The 16,549-nt window shown below is 42.0% G+C and overlaps 1 protein-coding gene across 1 annotated transcript in view; it reads left to right on the top strand.

Annotated features, from left to right (window-relative positions):
* LOC125246778 (neuronal cell adhesion molecule-like) overlaps positions 1 to 16,549 on the top strand; it is a 58,272-nt gene that overhangs the window by 14,045 nt on the left and 27,678 nt on the right. Inside the window, 1 exon segment of the mRNA XM_048157809.1 lies at positions 7,659 to 7,699. The gene's annotated coding sequence lies outside the window, so the exon portion shown is untranslated.

Raw genomic sequence — 16,549 nt, forward strand, 5'->3', positions numbered from 1 at the left:
GAGTCATTTTATCAGCTCTGATGACTCACTCACTCATTGAATCAGCTTGGATGACTCATTGAACCAGTTCAGATGACTCATGCGGCTTGTTCGAGATATATCGGCGCTGCTCAGACTGGTTTGGCGTATGACATCAAAGAACCGCAAGAGCATACGACTCCTTATGCATTTCAGTCGTTCTTACGGTGTGCTGATCAGCCTGAGCAGCACCGATGCATCTCGAACAAGCCTATTGTATCAGCTCAGATGACTCACTTGCTTCATGAATCAACTCAGATGACTTGAATCAGCTTAGATGACTCATTGGATCAGTTCAAAAGACTCACTCATTCACTGTATCAGCTCAGATGACTCATTGCACCGGTTTGGATGACTCATTTTATCAGCTCTGATGACTCACTCACTCATTGAATCAGCTTGGATGACTCATTGAACCAGTTCAGATGACTCATTCGGCTTGTTCGAGATATATCGGCGCTGCTCAGACTGGTTTGGCGTATGACATCAAAGAACCGCAAGAGCATACGACTCCTTATGCATTTCAGTCGTTCTTACGGTGTGCTGATCAGCCTGAGCAGCACCGATGCATCTCGAACAAGCCTATTGTATCAGCTCAGATGACTCACTTGCTTCATGAATCAACTCAGATGACTTGAATCAGCTTAGATGACTCATTGGATCAGTTCAAAAGACTCACTCATTCACTGTATCAGCTCAGATGACTCATTGCACCGGTTTGGATGACTCATTTTATCAGCTCTGATGACTCACTCACTCATTGAATCAGCTTAGATGACTCATTCGGCTTGTTCGAGATATATCGGCGCTGCTCAGACTGGTTTGGCGTATGACATCAAAGAACCGCAAGAGCATACGACTCCTTATGCATTTCAGTCGTTCTTACGGTGTGCTGATCGGCCTGAGCAGCACCGATGCATCTCGAACAAGCCTATTGTATCAGCTCAGATGACTCACTTGCTTCATGAATCAACTCAGATGACTTGAATCAGCTTAGATGACTCATTGGATCAGTTCAAAAGACTCACTCGTTCACTGTATCAGCTCAGATGACTCATTGCACCAGTTTGGATGACTCATTGGATCAGCTCTGATGACTCACTCACTCATTGAATCAGCTTGGATGACTCATTGAACCAGTTCAGATGACTCACTCATTCACTGTATCAGCTCAGATGACTCACTTGCTTCCTGAATCAGCTCAGATGACTTGAATCAGCTTAGATGACTCATTGCACCGGTTTGGATGACTCATTTTATCAGCTCCGATGACTCACTCACTCATTGAATCAGCTTAGATGACTCATTGGATCAGTTCAAAAGACTCACTCATTCACTGTATCAGCTCAGATGACTCATTGCACCGGTTTGGATGACTCATTGTATCAGCTCCGATGACTCACTCACTCATTGAATCAGCTTAGATGACTCATTGGATCAGTTCAAAAGACTCACTCATTCACTGTATCAGCTCTGTTGACTCATTGCACCAGTTTGGATGACTCATTGTATCAGCTCCGATGACTCACTCACTCATTGAATCAGCTTAAATGACTCATTGGATCAATTCAAATGTCTCACTCGTTCACTGTATCAGCTCAGATGACTCATTGAACTAGTTCAGATGACTCACTAGGCTTGTTCAAGATACATCGACGCTGCGCAGACCGATCGGCGTATGACATCAAAGTACCGCGAGAGCATACGACTCTTTATGCTTTTCAGTCGCTCTTCATGGTACTTTGATGTCATACGCCGATCAGTCTGCGCAGCGCCAATGCATCTCGAATCTCAGGATGACTCACTTGCTTCCTGAATCAACTTAGATGACTCATTTGAACAATTCAGATGACTCACTCTTTCACTGTATCAGCTCAGATGACTCATTGAACCAGTTCAGATGACGTACTAAATTAGTTCAGGTGACTCACTGAATCATATCACATGAATCACTGAATCATTTTAAGGCTAATTCACACTGCACCGACAGACGGCGACAGACACTTCGTCAGGTTTTGTCGGATCAGTGTGTTATCCCTGTCGGAGTCTGCTGGAGATTATTTTCGCCAATTGAACAGGCTGAATCAGAATCAGAATGTCTGAGAAGTGATGTGGTGTAATCTGCTGACTGTCAGTATTCGACTGCGTCTGTCGATAAAGTATGAATTGGCCTTTAGATGATTAATTGAACCAGTTCAAATGACTCAATTAATCAAATCAGATAATTCACTGAATCATTTCAAATGACTCACTGAGTCATACTCAGTCATTTCAGATGACTCACTGAATCAAATCAGATGACTCACTAAATATGCCCAGTTGACTCACTGAATTATTACTGGTGATACATTAGAACCAGTTCGAATTACTCACTGAATCACCTCAGATGACTCACTGAATCATTTCAGATAACTCATTGAACCAGTTCAGATGACTCGCTGACTCACTGAATCAGCTCAGATGACTCACTCACATCTGATTTGAGAGCTTTTGCACTTGTAATGTTACTGTACGATATCCAGAGTCATTCAGGAATGACTTTTAATTCCAGCTGTTTGTGTAATTAAATGCCGATCACTAGATCTCACGTGAGATTCTTCAGTGTGAGCTGAAGGTGTGTGTTCATCGTGTGTGTTCACGTCTGACTGCATCTGCTCTCATTAAACTCAATGAGTCATATTTCATGTTGATGGTGTCAGACATATTCATGCATAATAAACTCCACTGTTCATTTCAGCTCTCAGCGATTGTCAATGAATATGCAGATCTTTGCGCAGGAAGTGCGCCTGTGGACTCGTGCTGACGGAGCAGATGCAGACGCATTATTTTCTCCTCTCATAAACCAGCTCGGCTCACTCTGCTCTACAGTCGTCCGTCTCAGATATGGGATTGTTTGTCAGGGTAAGCGTCACATGAACTGTGACCTGCTCCACATTCTGAAAGTGTTTTATTCGAGACCCATAAAGTCCAGCGCTTCGGGCCTAATGGGGTCCGATCGATAACGTGAAGCTTTTACCCCTGAATCCGTCCATCCGTCCACACATCTGCTGTGAGAGAGAGAGAAATATAGAAAATCAATGACAGACAGAAAATGGACCGATATACAGAGACAGAATGGAAAAATTATGAACTCATTCCTGCACTGCCGACAGCCTCACATCTGAGATCTGATCTACAGCAGCTTCACAAGACTAATCGTGTTCGTTAACTGAGACCCGACGCTCTCGTAATTAAAACACACTTCACTCATTCTGTGAGGAAGGGATTCAGATTCAGTGTTCGTATCAGTGTAATGTCAGTACAGATGTCATGTGATGTTCATTCCACCCTCATGACAACAGAACGAGATGATCAGAATAAAGTCACAGGTAATGAATGAACTGATGTCTGACAGATGCACACATGTAAATAATTACTGCGCTGCTCGTTTCAATATTCATGAGTATTGGCTCGTGAGTCGATCTGGCAGTGTTTCTGAGGCGCAGTCGTGTTTGATTAGCAGAACATGAAAGTCTGAACCTGTGCCTTGATCTGCGTCTGCTGTCTGAGTCTCGCCTCAACATCTGCGTTCATTAACGCACTCCTTTAATTATCATCAGTCCTGTGAGCGCAGATACATCGCTGTGTGTGACGGGCTGGAGTGAGAAACAATCAGTTTCAGTATAATCAATATTCTAACATTTTAAAATAGTTTTTATTTTCATATTTTCCGTTTATGTTGGCTTGACAAAGCCAATATATCAAAATCCTATTTCATGTTAGCAGCATGATAAAACATTGTAACAATGTGATAAACATGCTATCACTGTGCTGAAACATACTAGTAACATGTTAATTCATTCTAGCGATGAGCTAAAACATACTAGTAACATGTTAATTAATGCTAGCGATGAGCTAAAACATGCTAGCAGTGTGTTAATTCATGCAAATTAAGTGCTAAAACATGCTAAAACATGCTAAAAGAAGCAATGTGTTAAGACAAGCTAATAAAGGGTTAAAACATGCTAGCAACATGGTAAAACAAACAATCATTGTATTAAAACATGCTAACAAACCTAAACATGCTAAATAATACAAGCAATGTGGTAAAATGTGCTATCAAAGAGCTAAAACATGCTAGAAACATGCTAAAACATATAAACAATGTGGTAAAACATGTTAACAAACTTAAAACATGCTAGCAAAAACATGCTAAAACATACAAGGAACGAGCTTAACATGCTAGAAACATATTAAAACATACAACAATGTGTTAAAACATGCTATCAAAGAGCTAATAACATGCTAGAAACATGCTAAAACATACAAAAAAGTGTGGTACAACATGCTAGCAAAGAGCTAAACATGCTAGAAACATACTAAAACATACAAGCAATATGTTAAAACATGCTAAACAAAGAGCTAAAACATGCTAGAAACATGCTAAAACACAAAAAATGTGTTAACAACATGCTATCAAAGAGCTAAAATGCTAGAAACATGCTAAAACATACAAAAAATGTGTTAATGTGGTAAAAGCAATGTGGTAAAACATGCTAACAAAGAGCTAAAACATGCTTGAAACATACTAAAACATACAAACAAAGAGCTAAAACATGCTAGAAACATGCTAAAATATACAAAAATGTGGTAAAACAAATGCTAAAAGAGTAAAAACATGCTAACAAAGAGCTAAAACATGCTAGAAAACATGTTAAAACATACAAAAAATGTTACAACAAAATGCTAACAAAGAGCTAAAACATGCCAGAAAAATGATAAAACATACACCAAATGTTGTAAAACATGCTAGCAAAGAGCTAAAAATGCTAGAAACATGCTAAAACATACAACAAATGTGTTAAAACATGTTAGCGAAGAGCTAAACATGCTAGAAACATACTAAAACAAATAAAAAATGTTACAACATGCTAACAAAGAGCTAAACATGTTAGAAACATGTTAAAACATACAAAAATGTGTTAAAACATGCTCAAAAGCTAAAAAGAGCTAAAACATGCTAGAAAAAATGCTAAAACATACAAAAAATGTTACAACAAAATGCTAACAAAGAGCTAACACATGCCAGAAACATGCTAAAACATACACCAAAAAAATGTGTTAAAACATGTTCGTGAAGAGCTAAAACATGCTAGAAACATACTAAAACAAATAAAAAATGTTACAACATGCTAACAAAGAGCTAAAACATGCTATAAACATACTAAAACGTACAAGCAATGTGTTAAAACATGCTAACAAAGAGCTAAAACATGCTATAAACATACTAAAACGTACAAGCAATGTGATAAAACATGTTAGCAACAAGTTACTGTGACAATGCTATTTTTTATTAATGTTTACCAAAGTTTTAAGAGCAACTATAGTTGAAATAAAATAAGTTTAGAAAATAAGTTTAAAATAAGCAAGCTTAAGTTTATTTCCCTTGAAGTGTAGTGAGTTGTAGTCATGTGATGATGGCTCTGGATGTGAAGCGGCAGTGGGCGGCACATCTCACACGCTCTGTCTGTGTCCATCTCATTTAAAGTCTCACAGCCATGGAAACAGTCTGATTCATTCATTCTTCTGTGTGTGTGTGAGTGTGTGTGTGAGTGTGTGTGAGTGTGTGTGTGTGTGTGTGTGTGTGTGTGTGTGTGTGTGTGTGTGTGTGTGTGTGTGTGTGTGTGTGTGTGTGTGTGTGTGTGTGTGTGTGTGTGTGTGTGTGTGTGTGTAAAGGGGCCAGGCCGACCTCAGCCTGCCTTCCATCAGATTTGGGCAGTAAATCTTGTAAATATCCCTTAAGACGGGCACCATTGTCCCGGTTTTGTGTCCTGGGCCGCAGAGTTTAATCCCACAGGATTGTGTTTCATTTTATCAGAGCGTGTTTTAATATGGAGGCGTCTCGTGTTCATTATCCACCCAAAGCTCACACGTACCATAAAGACGCTCCGATAAAATCATTTCATATTGATTCAGAGTCTCCAATTCCCTGTTAAATTAACCTACATTCTCACTGTGACTCAAGTCTCAGCCTGAATCAAAACTACACCACAAAAAGTGTGTGTGTGTGTGTGTGTGTTTGTGAGAGTGTGTAATATAGCTACTGTGTGTGTGTGTGTGTGTGTGTGTGTGTGTGTGTGTGTGTGAAAGAGAGTGTGTAATATAGCTAGAGTGTGTGTGTGTGTGAGTGTGTGTCAAATAAACGCGTTCAGTATATCACGAGCGTCGCTGATGTTGGTCGCGGTGAGGAATCGCTAATCAGCCGCCGTCTCACACTGAATGATGTTGTTTTAATGGATATTAGTCGTGTTTGTGTGTTTGTAAACCGTGTCGCCCAGACAACAGAGAAGCGGCTTCTGCGGTGGTCCGAGGAGCAGGTCTGGGCCCCTCTGTAGGGCCCTCGAGACACACTTAAGAGCGTCCAGAATCCTGTGCATCCACACAGCCAATCAGAGAGCAGCTCCATTCATGCTGGGAAATATGGTGCCCCAAAGAGACACACACACACACACACACTCACACACACACACACACACTCACACACACACATTCTCAGTTCCTTTGAAGTATCAACTTTATCTCCGATGTTAGATATGTGTGGATCGGCTCGGATGATTTGATGCGTGAGGTTTGAGAGTCAGTCAGGAGATCCGCGGTGATTCTGCCTCACGTCTCCGTGATCGGAGCGGGTCCGTGTCTCTGGGAGTCGCTGCTTCGGCTCATTGTCTGAAGTGATGAAGAAACACTTTGAGCCGGATCGAGTTTCAGGTCGAGGTCTTTTGTAAAAGAGCGGCTTTATTGCGGAGAATAGAGGCGCTCTGAAAGAGAGATCGCCCTCCATTGTCACGGGCCGCGACCGTGTAAGAGACGTCAAAAGACTTTCCTAATGACGGCAATAAACACTTTCCCATCATCCGCAGGACTCATGCCACATCTGCTGCAGGGGCTGATGGGAAGGGAAGTCTCCACTGTGTCCTGAGGCGTTTCCCGAAGCCATCAACAGTTTGAACGAGTGTCAAAGCGGTTTACTTTACTTTGTTATGCATTTGACACTTTTATCCATTAGTTTTTGAGACTCTTGCATTGCATTCGAGGCGCTGTTTTTGTTTCATTCCCTGAGGATGGAGCCTGTGATGTTTACAGAATCTCAGGAATGAATAACAGTGACTGCGGCAGTAAAGTGAGGATTGAGCTGCTGCACACGAGGGCAGGAAATGTTTAACCTCCATTGAGTCAAAGACAATAGATTGATTTAATCCTGCGGTGAGGGGCGGGACGCTGGAGCTCTCTCTCTCTCTCTCACACACACACACACTCACACACACTCTCACTCGCTCCCGAACACACCGTCTGACCGCTGCACTCTCTCTGGACGCTTCAGTATGACCATCACTGCTGCTGCTGAAGGTACAGCTTTCACTCCTCAGGGTTTGTGTTTCAGTTCTCCTGCAGTCGAAGTTTCTCCTCGTTCTTCTGATGTTTGTGTGTTCTGATGGTGAACATTGTTTGCTTTTCCAGCATCTTCTGTACAGCTCTTCTGTGATTTTGAGACTCAACACACACACACACACACACACACACTCGTTCCTTCACGATCTTCTGGTCTGATCTGATGTTATCTGAGCAGTGATGTCATGTGTTTGTGTGTTTGTGTGTTTCAGGTTCATCGTCACGCTGACAGAACACTAGAAGATCTTCTCTGGTGAGTTCATGTGTCGTTTCAGGCTGACAGACGTGTGCTTATATCTGACAGACTGATCAGGAGTGTGTGTGTGTGTGTGTGTGTGTGTGTGTGTGTGTGTGTGTGTGTGTGTGTGTGTGAGTGTGTGTGAGTGTGAGAAACTCTTCAGCATCTCTCAGGAAGATCCTTCAAGTCATTTTAGTGCTAATGTATCAGAACGAGTGTAACTTGATGCTTTAAATGCACTGAAAAAAATTGGATTTATTGTTAAATTTATGTGTGTGTGTGTGTGTGTGTGTGTGTGTGTGTGTGTGTGTGTGTGAGCAGACAGAGAGAAGTTGCTGCCACATGCTGAACCTGTTATGACAGACGTCATGAATATGCATGCCTCATTAGCATATAAATGAGCTGTAGATGTGTGTTTGTGAGATCAATAACATGCTGCTGCGCATTAACATCGCTCATAAACGTCAGGCGGCCTCTGATTGGCTGTCGGGTGTGTCGTTGATTCGATTCATTGCAGGAACTGTGGGATGTCGTTCGTCTCGTTTCGGGTGTCGGACGCAGTAGTTTGTGATGTTTGTGATGTTTGTGATGTTTGGTTTGCTCTCGTCCGCTGCAGCTTTCTTGACATCATCACATGCAGGTGTGATCATGTGACCTGAGCAGCCCTAGGGAAAAACAAGTGCACTTAACAGTAGTCAATGTGTAGAGTACTTCAATATATAAGTGTGTGTAACTTTAACAGTACTGAGTTATTCAGTTTTACTTTTAAGGTTAATAATAAGACAATAAAAGTGATTATGAAATGACATAATGACATTATGTTGGTTCAAAAACACTCTAAAGTTCATCTAATTGCATTTAATATAAATTTAAACTATAATATATTTTCATTTAAAGGCAGGGTAGGCAAAAATTTTTGTTCCAAATTTGTTTAAACTTTCTATATATATCAATGCATAATTAAAATGTAAGTACTCTGATAAAAAGAGTATAAAAATCGAGTGACTCTAGACCGTTTAATCTGTATTAAACACAGCTCATTATTTCCATCCGGGACGAAACATAGGATTGGCTTAGGCGACTGTCACTCTCTCGCAACCATGGCAACCACCCTTTTGCCACACATGACCTGCCCACTTGCGCGCGCATGTTTGATTTGGGGAATTCAAGAGGCATGGATCCTAGGAATACCAAAACAATGGCAGAGAAACAGCAAGCAAAATTCACAGTACCGGCCTATGCAGTTAGTGAAGGCAAACCAGGCAAAGAAAGGAAGACAGTAACAGTACAAGAAAAGGCAATGAACAAAAAGTCTTTGGATAAACAAAGAAATAAAACGCGAGTTAATATTGGCGTGGCTTTCCAGCAATGGCGAGAACTGAGAGCAGGATTGTGCACAGTTTGCAAGCATGCATCAATCGGCATTTATCATATGCATCATATAACAGTGGCAGGTCCCGAGGCAGGCGCATATAACCACGGAAGGTCCCGAGGCAGGCGCGCATAACCGTGGCAGGTCCCGAGGCAGACGCATATAACCATGGAAGGTCCCGAGGCAGACGCATATAACCGTGGCAGGTCCCGAGGCAGACGCATATAACCGTGGCAGGTCCCGAGGCAGGCGCATATAACCGTGGCAGGTCCCGAGGCAGGCGCATATAACCGTGGCAGGTCCCGAGGCAGGCGCATATAACCGTGGCAGGTCCCGAGGCAGGCGCATATAACCGTGGCAGGTCCCGAGGCAGACGCATATAACCGTGGCAGGTCCCGAGGCAGGCGCATATAACCACGGAAGGTCCAGTGGCAGGCGCATATAACCATGGAAGGTCCCGAGGCAGGCACGTATAACCGTGGCAGGTCCCGAGGCAGGCGCGCATAACCGTGGCAGGTCCCGAGGCAGACGCATATAACCATGGAAGGTCCCGAGGCAGGCGCATATAACCGTGGCAGGTCCCGAGGCAGACGCATATAACCGTGGCAGGTCCCGAGGCAGACGCATATAACCGTGGCAGGTCCCGAGGCAGGCGCATATAACCGTGGCAGGTCCCGAGGCAGGCGCGCATAACCGTGGCAGGTCCCGAGGCAGACGCATATAACCGTGGCAGGTCCCGAGGCAGGCGCATATAACCGTGGCAGGTCCCGAGGCAGACGCATATAACCGTGGCAGGTCCCGAGGCAGACGCATATAACCGTGGCAGGTCCCGAGGCAGACGCATATAACCGTGGCAGGTCCCGAGGCAGACGCGCATAACCATGGAAGGTCCCGAGGCAGGCGCGCATAACCGTAGCAGGTCCCGAGGCAGGCGCATATAACCGTGGCAGGTCCAGTGGCAGCTCCCCCTGCCACGCAAAGATTTTACTCCCTCTCAACTGAGGTAACTCAAGGGGCTGAAAAGTGACTCCTTGATGGCTTTATTTCTGCTGGACAGGTAAATCTTTATTTTTGTATTTTGATCATACATATTTTTTTGTTTATTTGTTCATGAAGCATGTGTCATTAGCACACGTAGCTGCGTAATATAGCTAACATAACATTACTTAGCGAGCCGTAGTAGAGACGATAAATAATCTATAGGCCTAGCTCAAGATGATAGCTATAGTGTTGAATTGTGCATAATTTTGCTTTAGATAACTAAATACATGTTTAACAGATAGTAGGCCTAACGTTACTCCGCATCTAGGAACTTTTCTTAGAACTATATTTACCCTCTGTCTAACTCTTTTACCATGTTCACCTGTAAGTTTACCTGCACGTTTTTTTTCGCCTTTGTTTTGTTTTTATATTCTCTACCTATGTTTACTGATGTCTTTATCTTGTATCTGTGTGTGTCGTACACACTTTGTTGTATGTGTGTGTTATTATTTTGTGTCTGCAATGCAGTTGTGAGTTGATATTTGAGTGTATGTTACTCTGTTTATCTGTAGAACAACGTATATGTTATGAATCTTAGACGAAATTCATCTTCATCACAGTGTAAATGATGGTAATGGAAAAACGTGTATCATGCAACCTGTTTTTAGCTTTGCCTTATAGATAACTAGCTCGTTAGCGAATCAAAAAATATATATTTTAAACTTTACCAATATCAATATGCTAGCTTGATAGTGAGTACTAAAATCTTGTTTGTTTATCTTCATAATTATAAAGTTATTTTTATTACATGTGATTCTGACATGATGTCACTACATGCACTGTGCTCCTTCCTCTCCGCTCGTCTCAGGTAAATAATGCGTCTTCCAGCTCAGTGGTCAGAGTCGCGCGTTCATGCGTTTTGGGGGCGTGGCTTTGGAAGGAGCCCAGAAGGGAGGGGGTGGAGTGAATGGAAATAATGAGCTGTCTTTAAAACAGTCGTGAGAGGTCTACAGACACTCGATTTTTATACTTTCTTTTTCAGAGTACTTACATTTTAATTATGTATTGATATATAAATAAAGTTTAAACAAATTTTGAAAAAAAAGTTTTTTATACATTTTTTTACCTACCCTGCCTTTAACTGCAAATAACATGCATTTAAGTGTCTGAAAACATGACATCCCCTTCACACTTTTTAAAGTGTATTATTCCCATAATAATACTCTTTTTAAGTGCACTTGTTCTGCACGAGGGCGAATGCTGCTGTTAGTCTGATCTCAAACTCTGAATATGTCCGTCCGGCTGGACTCATGGACGCTGCAGTGCATTCTGGGTGACCTGATTCACTGATCTGAATCGCTGTGCTTCTGTCGACCTTCATAAATCACAGCGCAGTGCATCACGACACTGTTGAAGAGACACTTTAATCTTACAGTTACACATATTTCAGTAATCAGCATAAATTAGGTATAATTTGAAAGTTAAAACGTAAAATTGGACACTACGTTACTTTGGAAACTGTACATGTAATTTTTTGGTGATGTCAACTTCAAATTTGGACAGGCTTTGATTTGGTGAAATATATATTTTGTATAAAATGTTTAGTACATTTGCTCAGTAAAATTAAACTTCTATATTTTTTTACACTCAATTGAACACACAATGTGTTATAATTTCATTTAAATAGTTCATATCTCTTAAAAATTATTTTAAAAGTCTGAAAAACTAAATAGTGTGTATTTTAATAGTCTTAATCCATGTGTCCATTTTTGTCCCGTACTAATATCTATATTTTCTAGAAGTGTTTATGCACCTCCTGCAGGTCAGAGTTAAACTATTTGAGTTAAACTGCTCACAGCACAGTTAACAGGTCAATATTTGAGACGTGTCTCTCCGCGGTGTGTGTCGGCTCTGACCGCCTCATCTGATGTTCTCACACTCTGAATGAGCTTCAGTCTGCCGATCGGAGGGTCGTGGCTTTTGTGTGCGATGAAGGGGAAGTGATTTCTATTCACCTGCAGCGCTTGAATGAGGGGAAAAGCTGCTCAGAGTCCACAGGATCCCTCCATACATCTATATCTCTGTTCACAAACACTAAACGTTTGGAATAATTCAGTTTCTTTGCATTTATTTGAGCAAAACTTCAGCTGGACTCTGAAGGTAAAAGCCTTAAATGTCTTTTCTTAATGTCAGACAAAGCCAATATTCATGTGTCAGATGTGTGTGTTGAAGGCACAATAGAGACGGGTCCGTACACACACACAATGAGCCGTCTTTATTCCTGATCCCGGGCCTGTTGAGTGGGAGGGAGCGTCTCACCTCCAGAAACCTCGGAGACGAGCAGGTGGAGTCTGAAGAGGCTTTCACACGTTCACCGCGCCCACGCCAGTCGAGAGTTTGACGTGTCACAGGAAACACACAGAATATAAGAGCTTGTGTTGAGCTGTTTTGATTCATCTGTGGCTCATATAGAGAGAATATGGAGGAAACCGAGTCTGTGTCCCAGTTCACTCATCTGCCCTAGATAGTGTGCCAGATTAAGATCATCACGTCCCACATCGAAGGTGAAAAATTAATCATGGCACAGTTTATTATTAACTATTTGCATCTGTTTGATTTTATTTTAACACTTAACGAGAAGGTTTCATTAGTGACACTGAACAACACTTTCTAATCTTAGTTCATTTCAACATGCATGCTTAAAATCAGCTTAGTGCACTGTGAACTAACACGAGCAATTATATTTGTTTTTACTAACATTATTAACGATTAATAAATGCTGTAAAAATATATAGTTAATGCATTAATGAATGGTGCTTCAGTTTGAGGATGAAGTGATTAATGTGATGACGGAGGAAATGCGTCTCAGTAGTGTCGTTCCGTCAGTGTTTCAGTGTTTCTCGCTTTGATCTCGTGCGTCTCTGGACACCTGCGTCTCTCTGTTTTATATAAGCGTGTGATGTGATAGGCTCCTGATCATGTGACGCAGAGACGCCACACATTCACTGTTAACCTGTAACTCTCACAGACGTGATGTGGAACACTATTAACAGATTCTTTGAGAGATATGAAGTATTGAAATGAAACTTGAACACATTGTGCGGTGCGGGTCACTTTTGATCTGGCTTTTACACAGGATGACATAATGTTTTATATCTGTTTACATGGATTATTGCAGAAGTGAAAAGTGAAAAAGTTTACTATAAAGCAAACATTTATATTTTATACAAAATATATATTTGGAACCTAAAATGGCAGCTAAAAACAGTCATATGTTTGAACTCCAATTTGAAGTTGATATCACAAAAACTGAGGATCCGGTGAGGTTTTGTTTAGGCGCTTTACCAAAAACAGCCACCAGGTGACACTCACAAATTAACACATTTCTGTCACAATATCACTTCTATATCACTTCAAAACAGTCGCCAAATATGAAACCTAGAGTCCAACGATATACTTTAATTTTGTAATATGAAACCTGACACGCCCACTAGGGGGAGGAGCCTCATGAAAGCATGAATTTTGAGTCTTTAAGCTTTTGAATGACACCTAATTTATGATAATTACTAAAATATGTGATAGATAAAAAAGGCCCACTGGCAATGAATAGGTTAAAGGGTTAGTTCACACAAAACTGTGATTTCTGTCATTAATTACTCTCCCTCATGTCGTTCCACACCTTCGTTCATCTTCAGAACACAAATTAAGATATTTTTGATGAAATCCGTCCATAGACAGCAATATAATCAACACTTTCAAGGTCCAGAAAGGCACTAAAGACACAGTCATGTGACTGCAGTGGATCAACCTTAATGTTATGAAGAGACGAGAATACTTTTTGTGCGCAAAAACAAAACAAAAATAACTTTATTCAACAATCTCTTCTGTGTCATTCTCATTCGTTGTTTACGTCCAGTGCTTCCAGGTTCATCGTCAGAACGACTCATTATTGACCGGTTCCTGCGTCAGCATCACACGCATGCGTCACATGATCAGCTTTGGCCAATACTGAGCCGGCGTTCGGACATAAACACGGAAGCTTCACTGTGTTACTGCGTGAGATAATGACACAGAAGAGAAGAGATTGTTGAATAAAGTGGTTATTTTTGTTTTGTTTTTGTGCACAAAAGTATTCTCGTCTCTTCATAACATTAAGGTTGAACCACTGCAGTCACATGACTGTGTCTTTAGTGCCTTTCTGGACCTTGAAAGTGTTGATTATATTGCAGATTTCATCAAAAATATCTTAATTTGTGTTCTGAAGATGAATGAAGGTCTTACGGGTGTGGAACGACATGAAGGAGAGTAATTAATGACAGAAATCACAGTTTTGTTGAACGAACCCTGTAAAGTCAGTGTAAATGCAGTGTGTGTTTCTGTCGATTCAGTCGCGCTCCGAACGGGAAGCTTCCACAGCTCTGATCACGGACAATAGAGCGAAAGCGCCAGGCGAGCGTACGGTCAGCACATCCTAAAGCCACTATTGATCACAGATGATGGTAGAAAGCCAGCGCTGAATGAGCCGCTCGCATTAGCATCACAATCACAGCCTGAACTGGGTTAACTTTACCCATCAGCCCGTGAAACGCTGCTGTTCAGTGAGAGACACAGATACTGTGTGTGTTCAGCTTCTCAAACATCATCTGAGCGTTTATAACTGAATCATATAGTTAATGAGCTTCTGTATTGTGAGCTGATGCTGGAGGAGAATCAGAGCGGATGAAGGAGGCTTCGTCTCGCTTCCTTCTCGCTTATTAAAAAGGTCAATCAGGAAACTGATTCCGACTTCAACTCGTTAACAGTAACCGTGTGTGTCGAGCTCGGCTGCACATATTTGCATATGCAAATGAAGCATCAGCATGTGATCCGATGGAGCTGATCCGAGACCTGTGAACACGTGTTGCGTGTGTGTTTCCAGCGTTATGGAGCGCTCGCTTCGCCCCGCATGCTAACGAGGCCTCGTTCCTTTAACTCGCTGCCAGGAATTAGCATCTCAGTGGATCCCAGAGATTGTGTTTGTGCGTATGAGTGTGAGAAAGACGGGAATGTTAATGGAGTTCACGGGAATGAATCGCTGTGTAAACATTTGCAGAGGAAAACAACAGACGACAAAAGCGAGTGTCCTCGAGTCAGAAGAGAGCAGAAACACTAGAGCAACTCTAACCAGTTTGTGTGATGGACGTCTGTAGAGATTCACATAGAAATCACCTTCTGAGACCATATGAACCAGAGGATGCTCTTCCAGCATCTAAACAATCTTAAATCAAGAGAAATGACTGTATCCAAATAAACTGCGTTTGTGCTTAAAACTAGATCAAATGAGGTCATAAAAACAGACTGAATTCAGAGTGAGAACGGATGATTCTCTGACCTCGTGTCTCTGAACACACGCACATCAAACGAGTCGATGTTTTAACAAGTGAGCTGGTGTTTTTATAAAGCGCACGGCTGGATTCAGCCGCCATTCACATGTTAAACAGCCTGATTATTTGCATACCGCCTCTACAATTATAAAAGCTAATGAGGGGCTTATGGGAAACGTATGCTGGAGCCGCGGAGGAATGTCTTTGTGTCGTCTCTGATAAGACGAGCGGTTAATCTTCAGACTCTGATGCGTATGAAGATATTAAACGCTGGAAATAAGAGGATATTACAGTGTGAGAATATCTGTCATGAACAGCTTCATTCACACAGTTTTTCCATGTGAACGTGTGTTAAATGAACATAGATCTTCTCTATTGTGTCGTATATGGAGTGAAACGCTTCTCAAACAAGAACAAATGTAGGGCGGGGCTTGATTTTGTCTGTGGGGAATTGATTGGATGGTTGTGGTTTGCTATTGGTGGATCTCATGTGAGTGACAGGTTGCCCCGCCCTCGTCATCAGAGAAGAGAAGAGATGCTGCAAGAGGAAGATATTCTGATTCAAGATGAATTTAAAACAATAATAATAAATCATTTATAAGAAACACTGGAATATTCCGTACGAACATAAGAATCAGTTCTGAATTTATGGTGACTGAAAGCAAAAACAGGATCATGGTTGATGTGTGTGTTCCGTGTGTTCCGTGTGTTCTGCGTGTTCTGTGTGTTCCGTGTGTTCTGCGTGTTCTGTGTGTTCCGTGTGTTCCGTGTGTTCTGCGTGTTCCGTGTGTTCCGTGTGTTCTGCGTGTTCTGTGTGTTCCATGTGTTCTGTGTGTTCCGTGTGTTTCGCGTGTTCCGTGTGTTTCAGCTCCGTGTGTTCCGTGTTCCGTGTGTTCTGCGTGTTCTGTGTGTTCCATGTGTTCTGTGTGTTCCATGTGTTCCGTGTGTTTCGCGTGTTCTGTGTGTTCTGTGTGTTCTGCGTGTTCCGTGTGTTTCGCGTGTTCTGTGTGTTCTGTGTGTTCTGTGTGTTCCATGTGTTCTGTGTGTTCCATGTGTTCTGTGTGTTCCATGTGTTCTGTGTGTTTCGCGTGTTCCGTGTGTTTCAGCTCCGTGTGTTCCATGTGTTCCATGTGTTCCGTGTGTTCCGTG

This window comes from Megalobrama amblycephala, linkage group LG15 (assembly GCF_018812025.1).
Source record: "Megalobrama amblycephala isolate DHTTF-2021 linkage group LG15, ASM1881202v1, whole genome shotgun sequence".
NCBI classification, from domain to species: Eukaryota; Metazoa; Chordata; class Actinopteri; order Cypriniformes; family Xenocyprididae; genus Megalobrama; species Megalobrama amblycephala.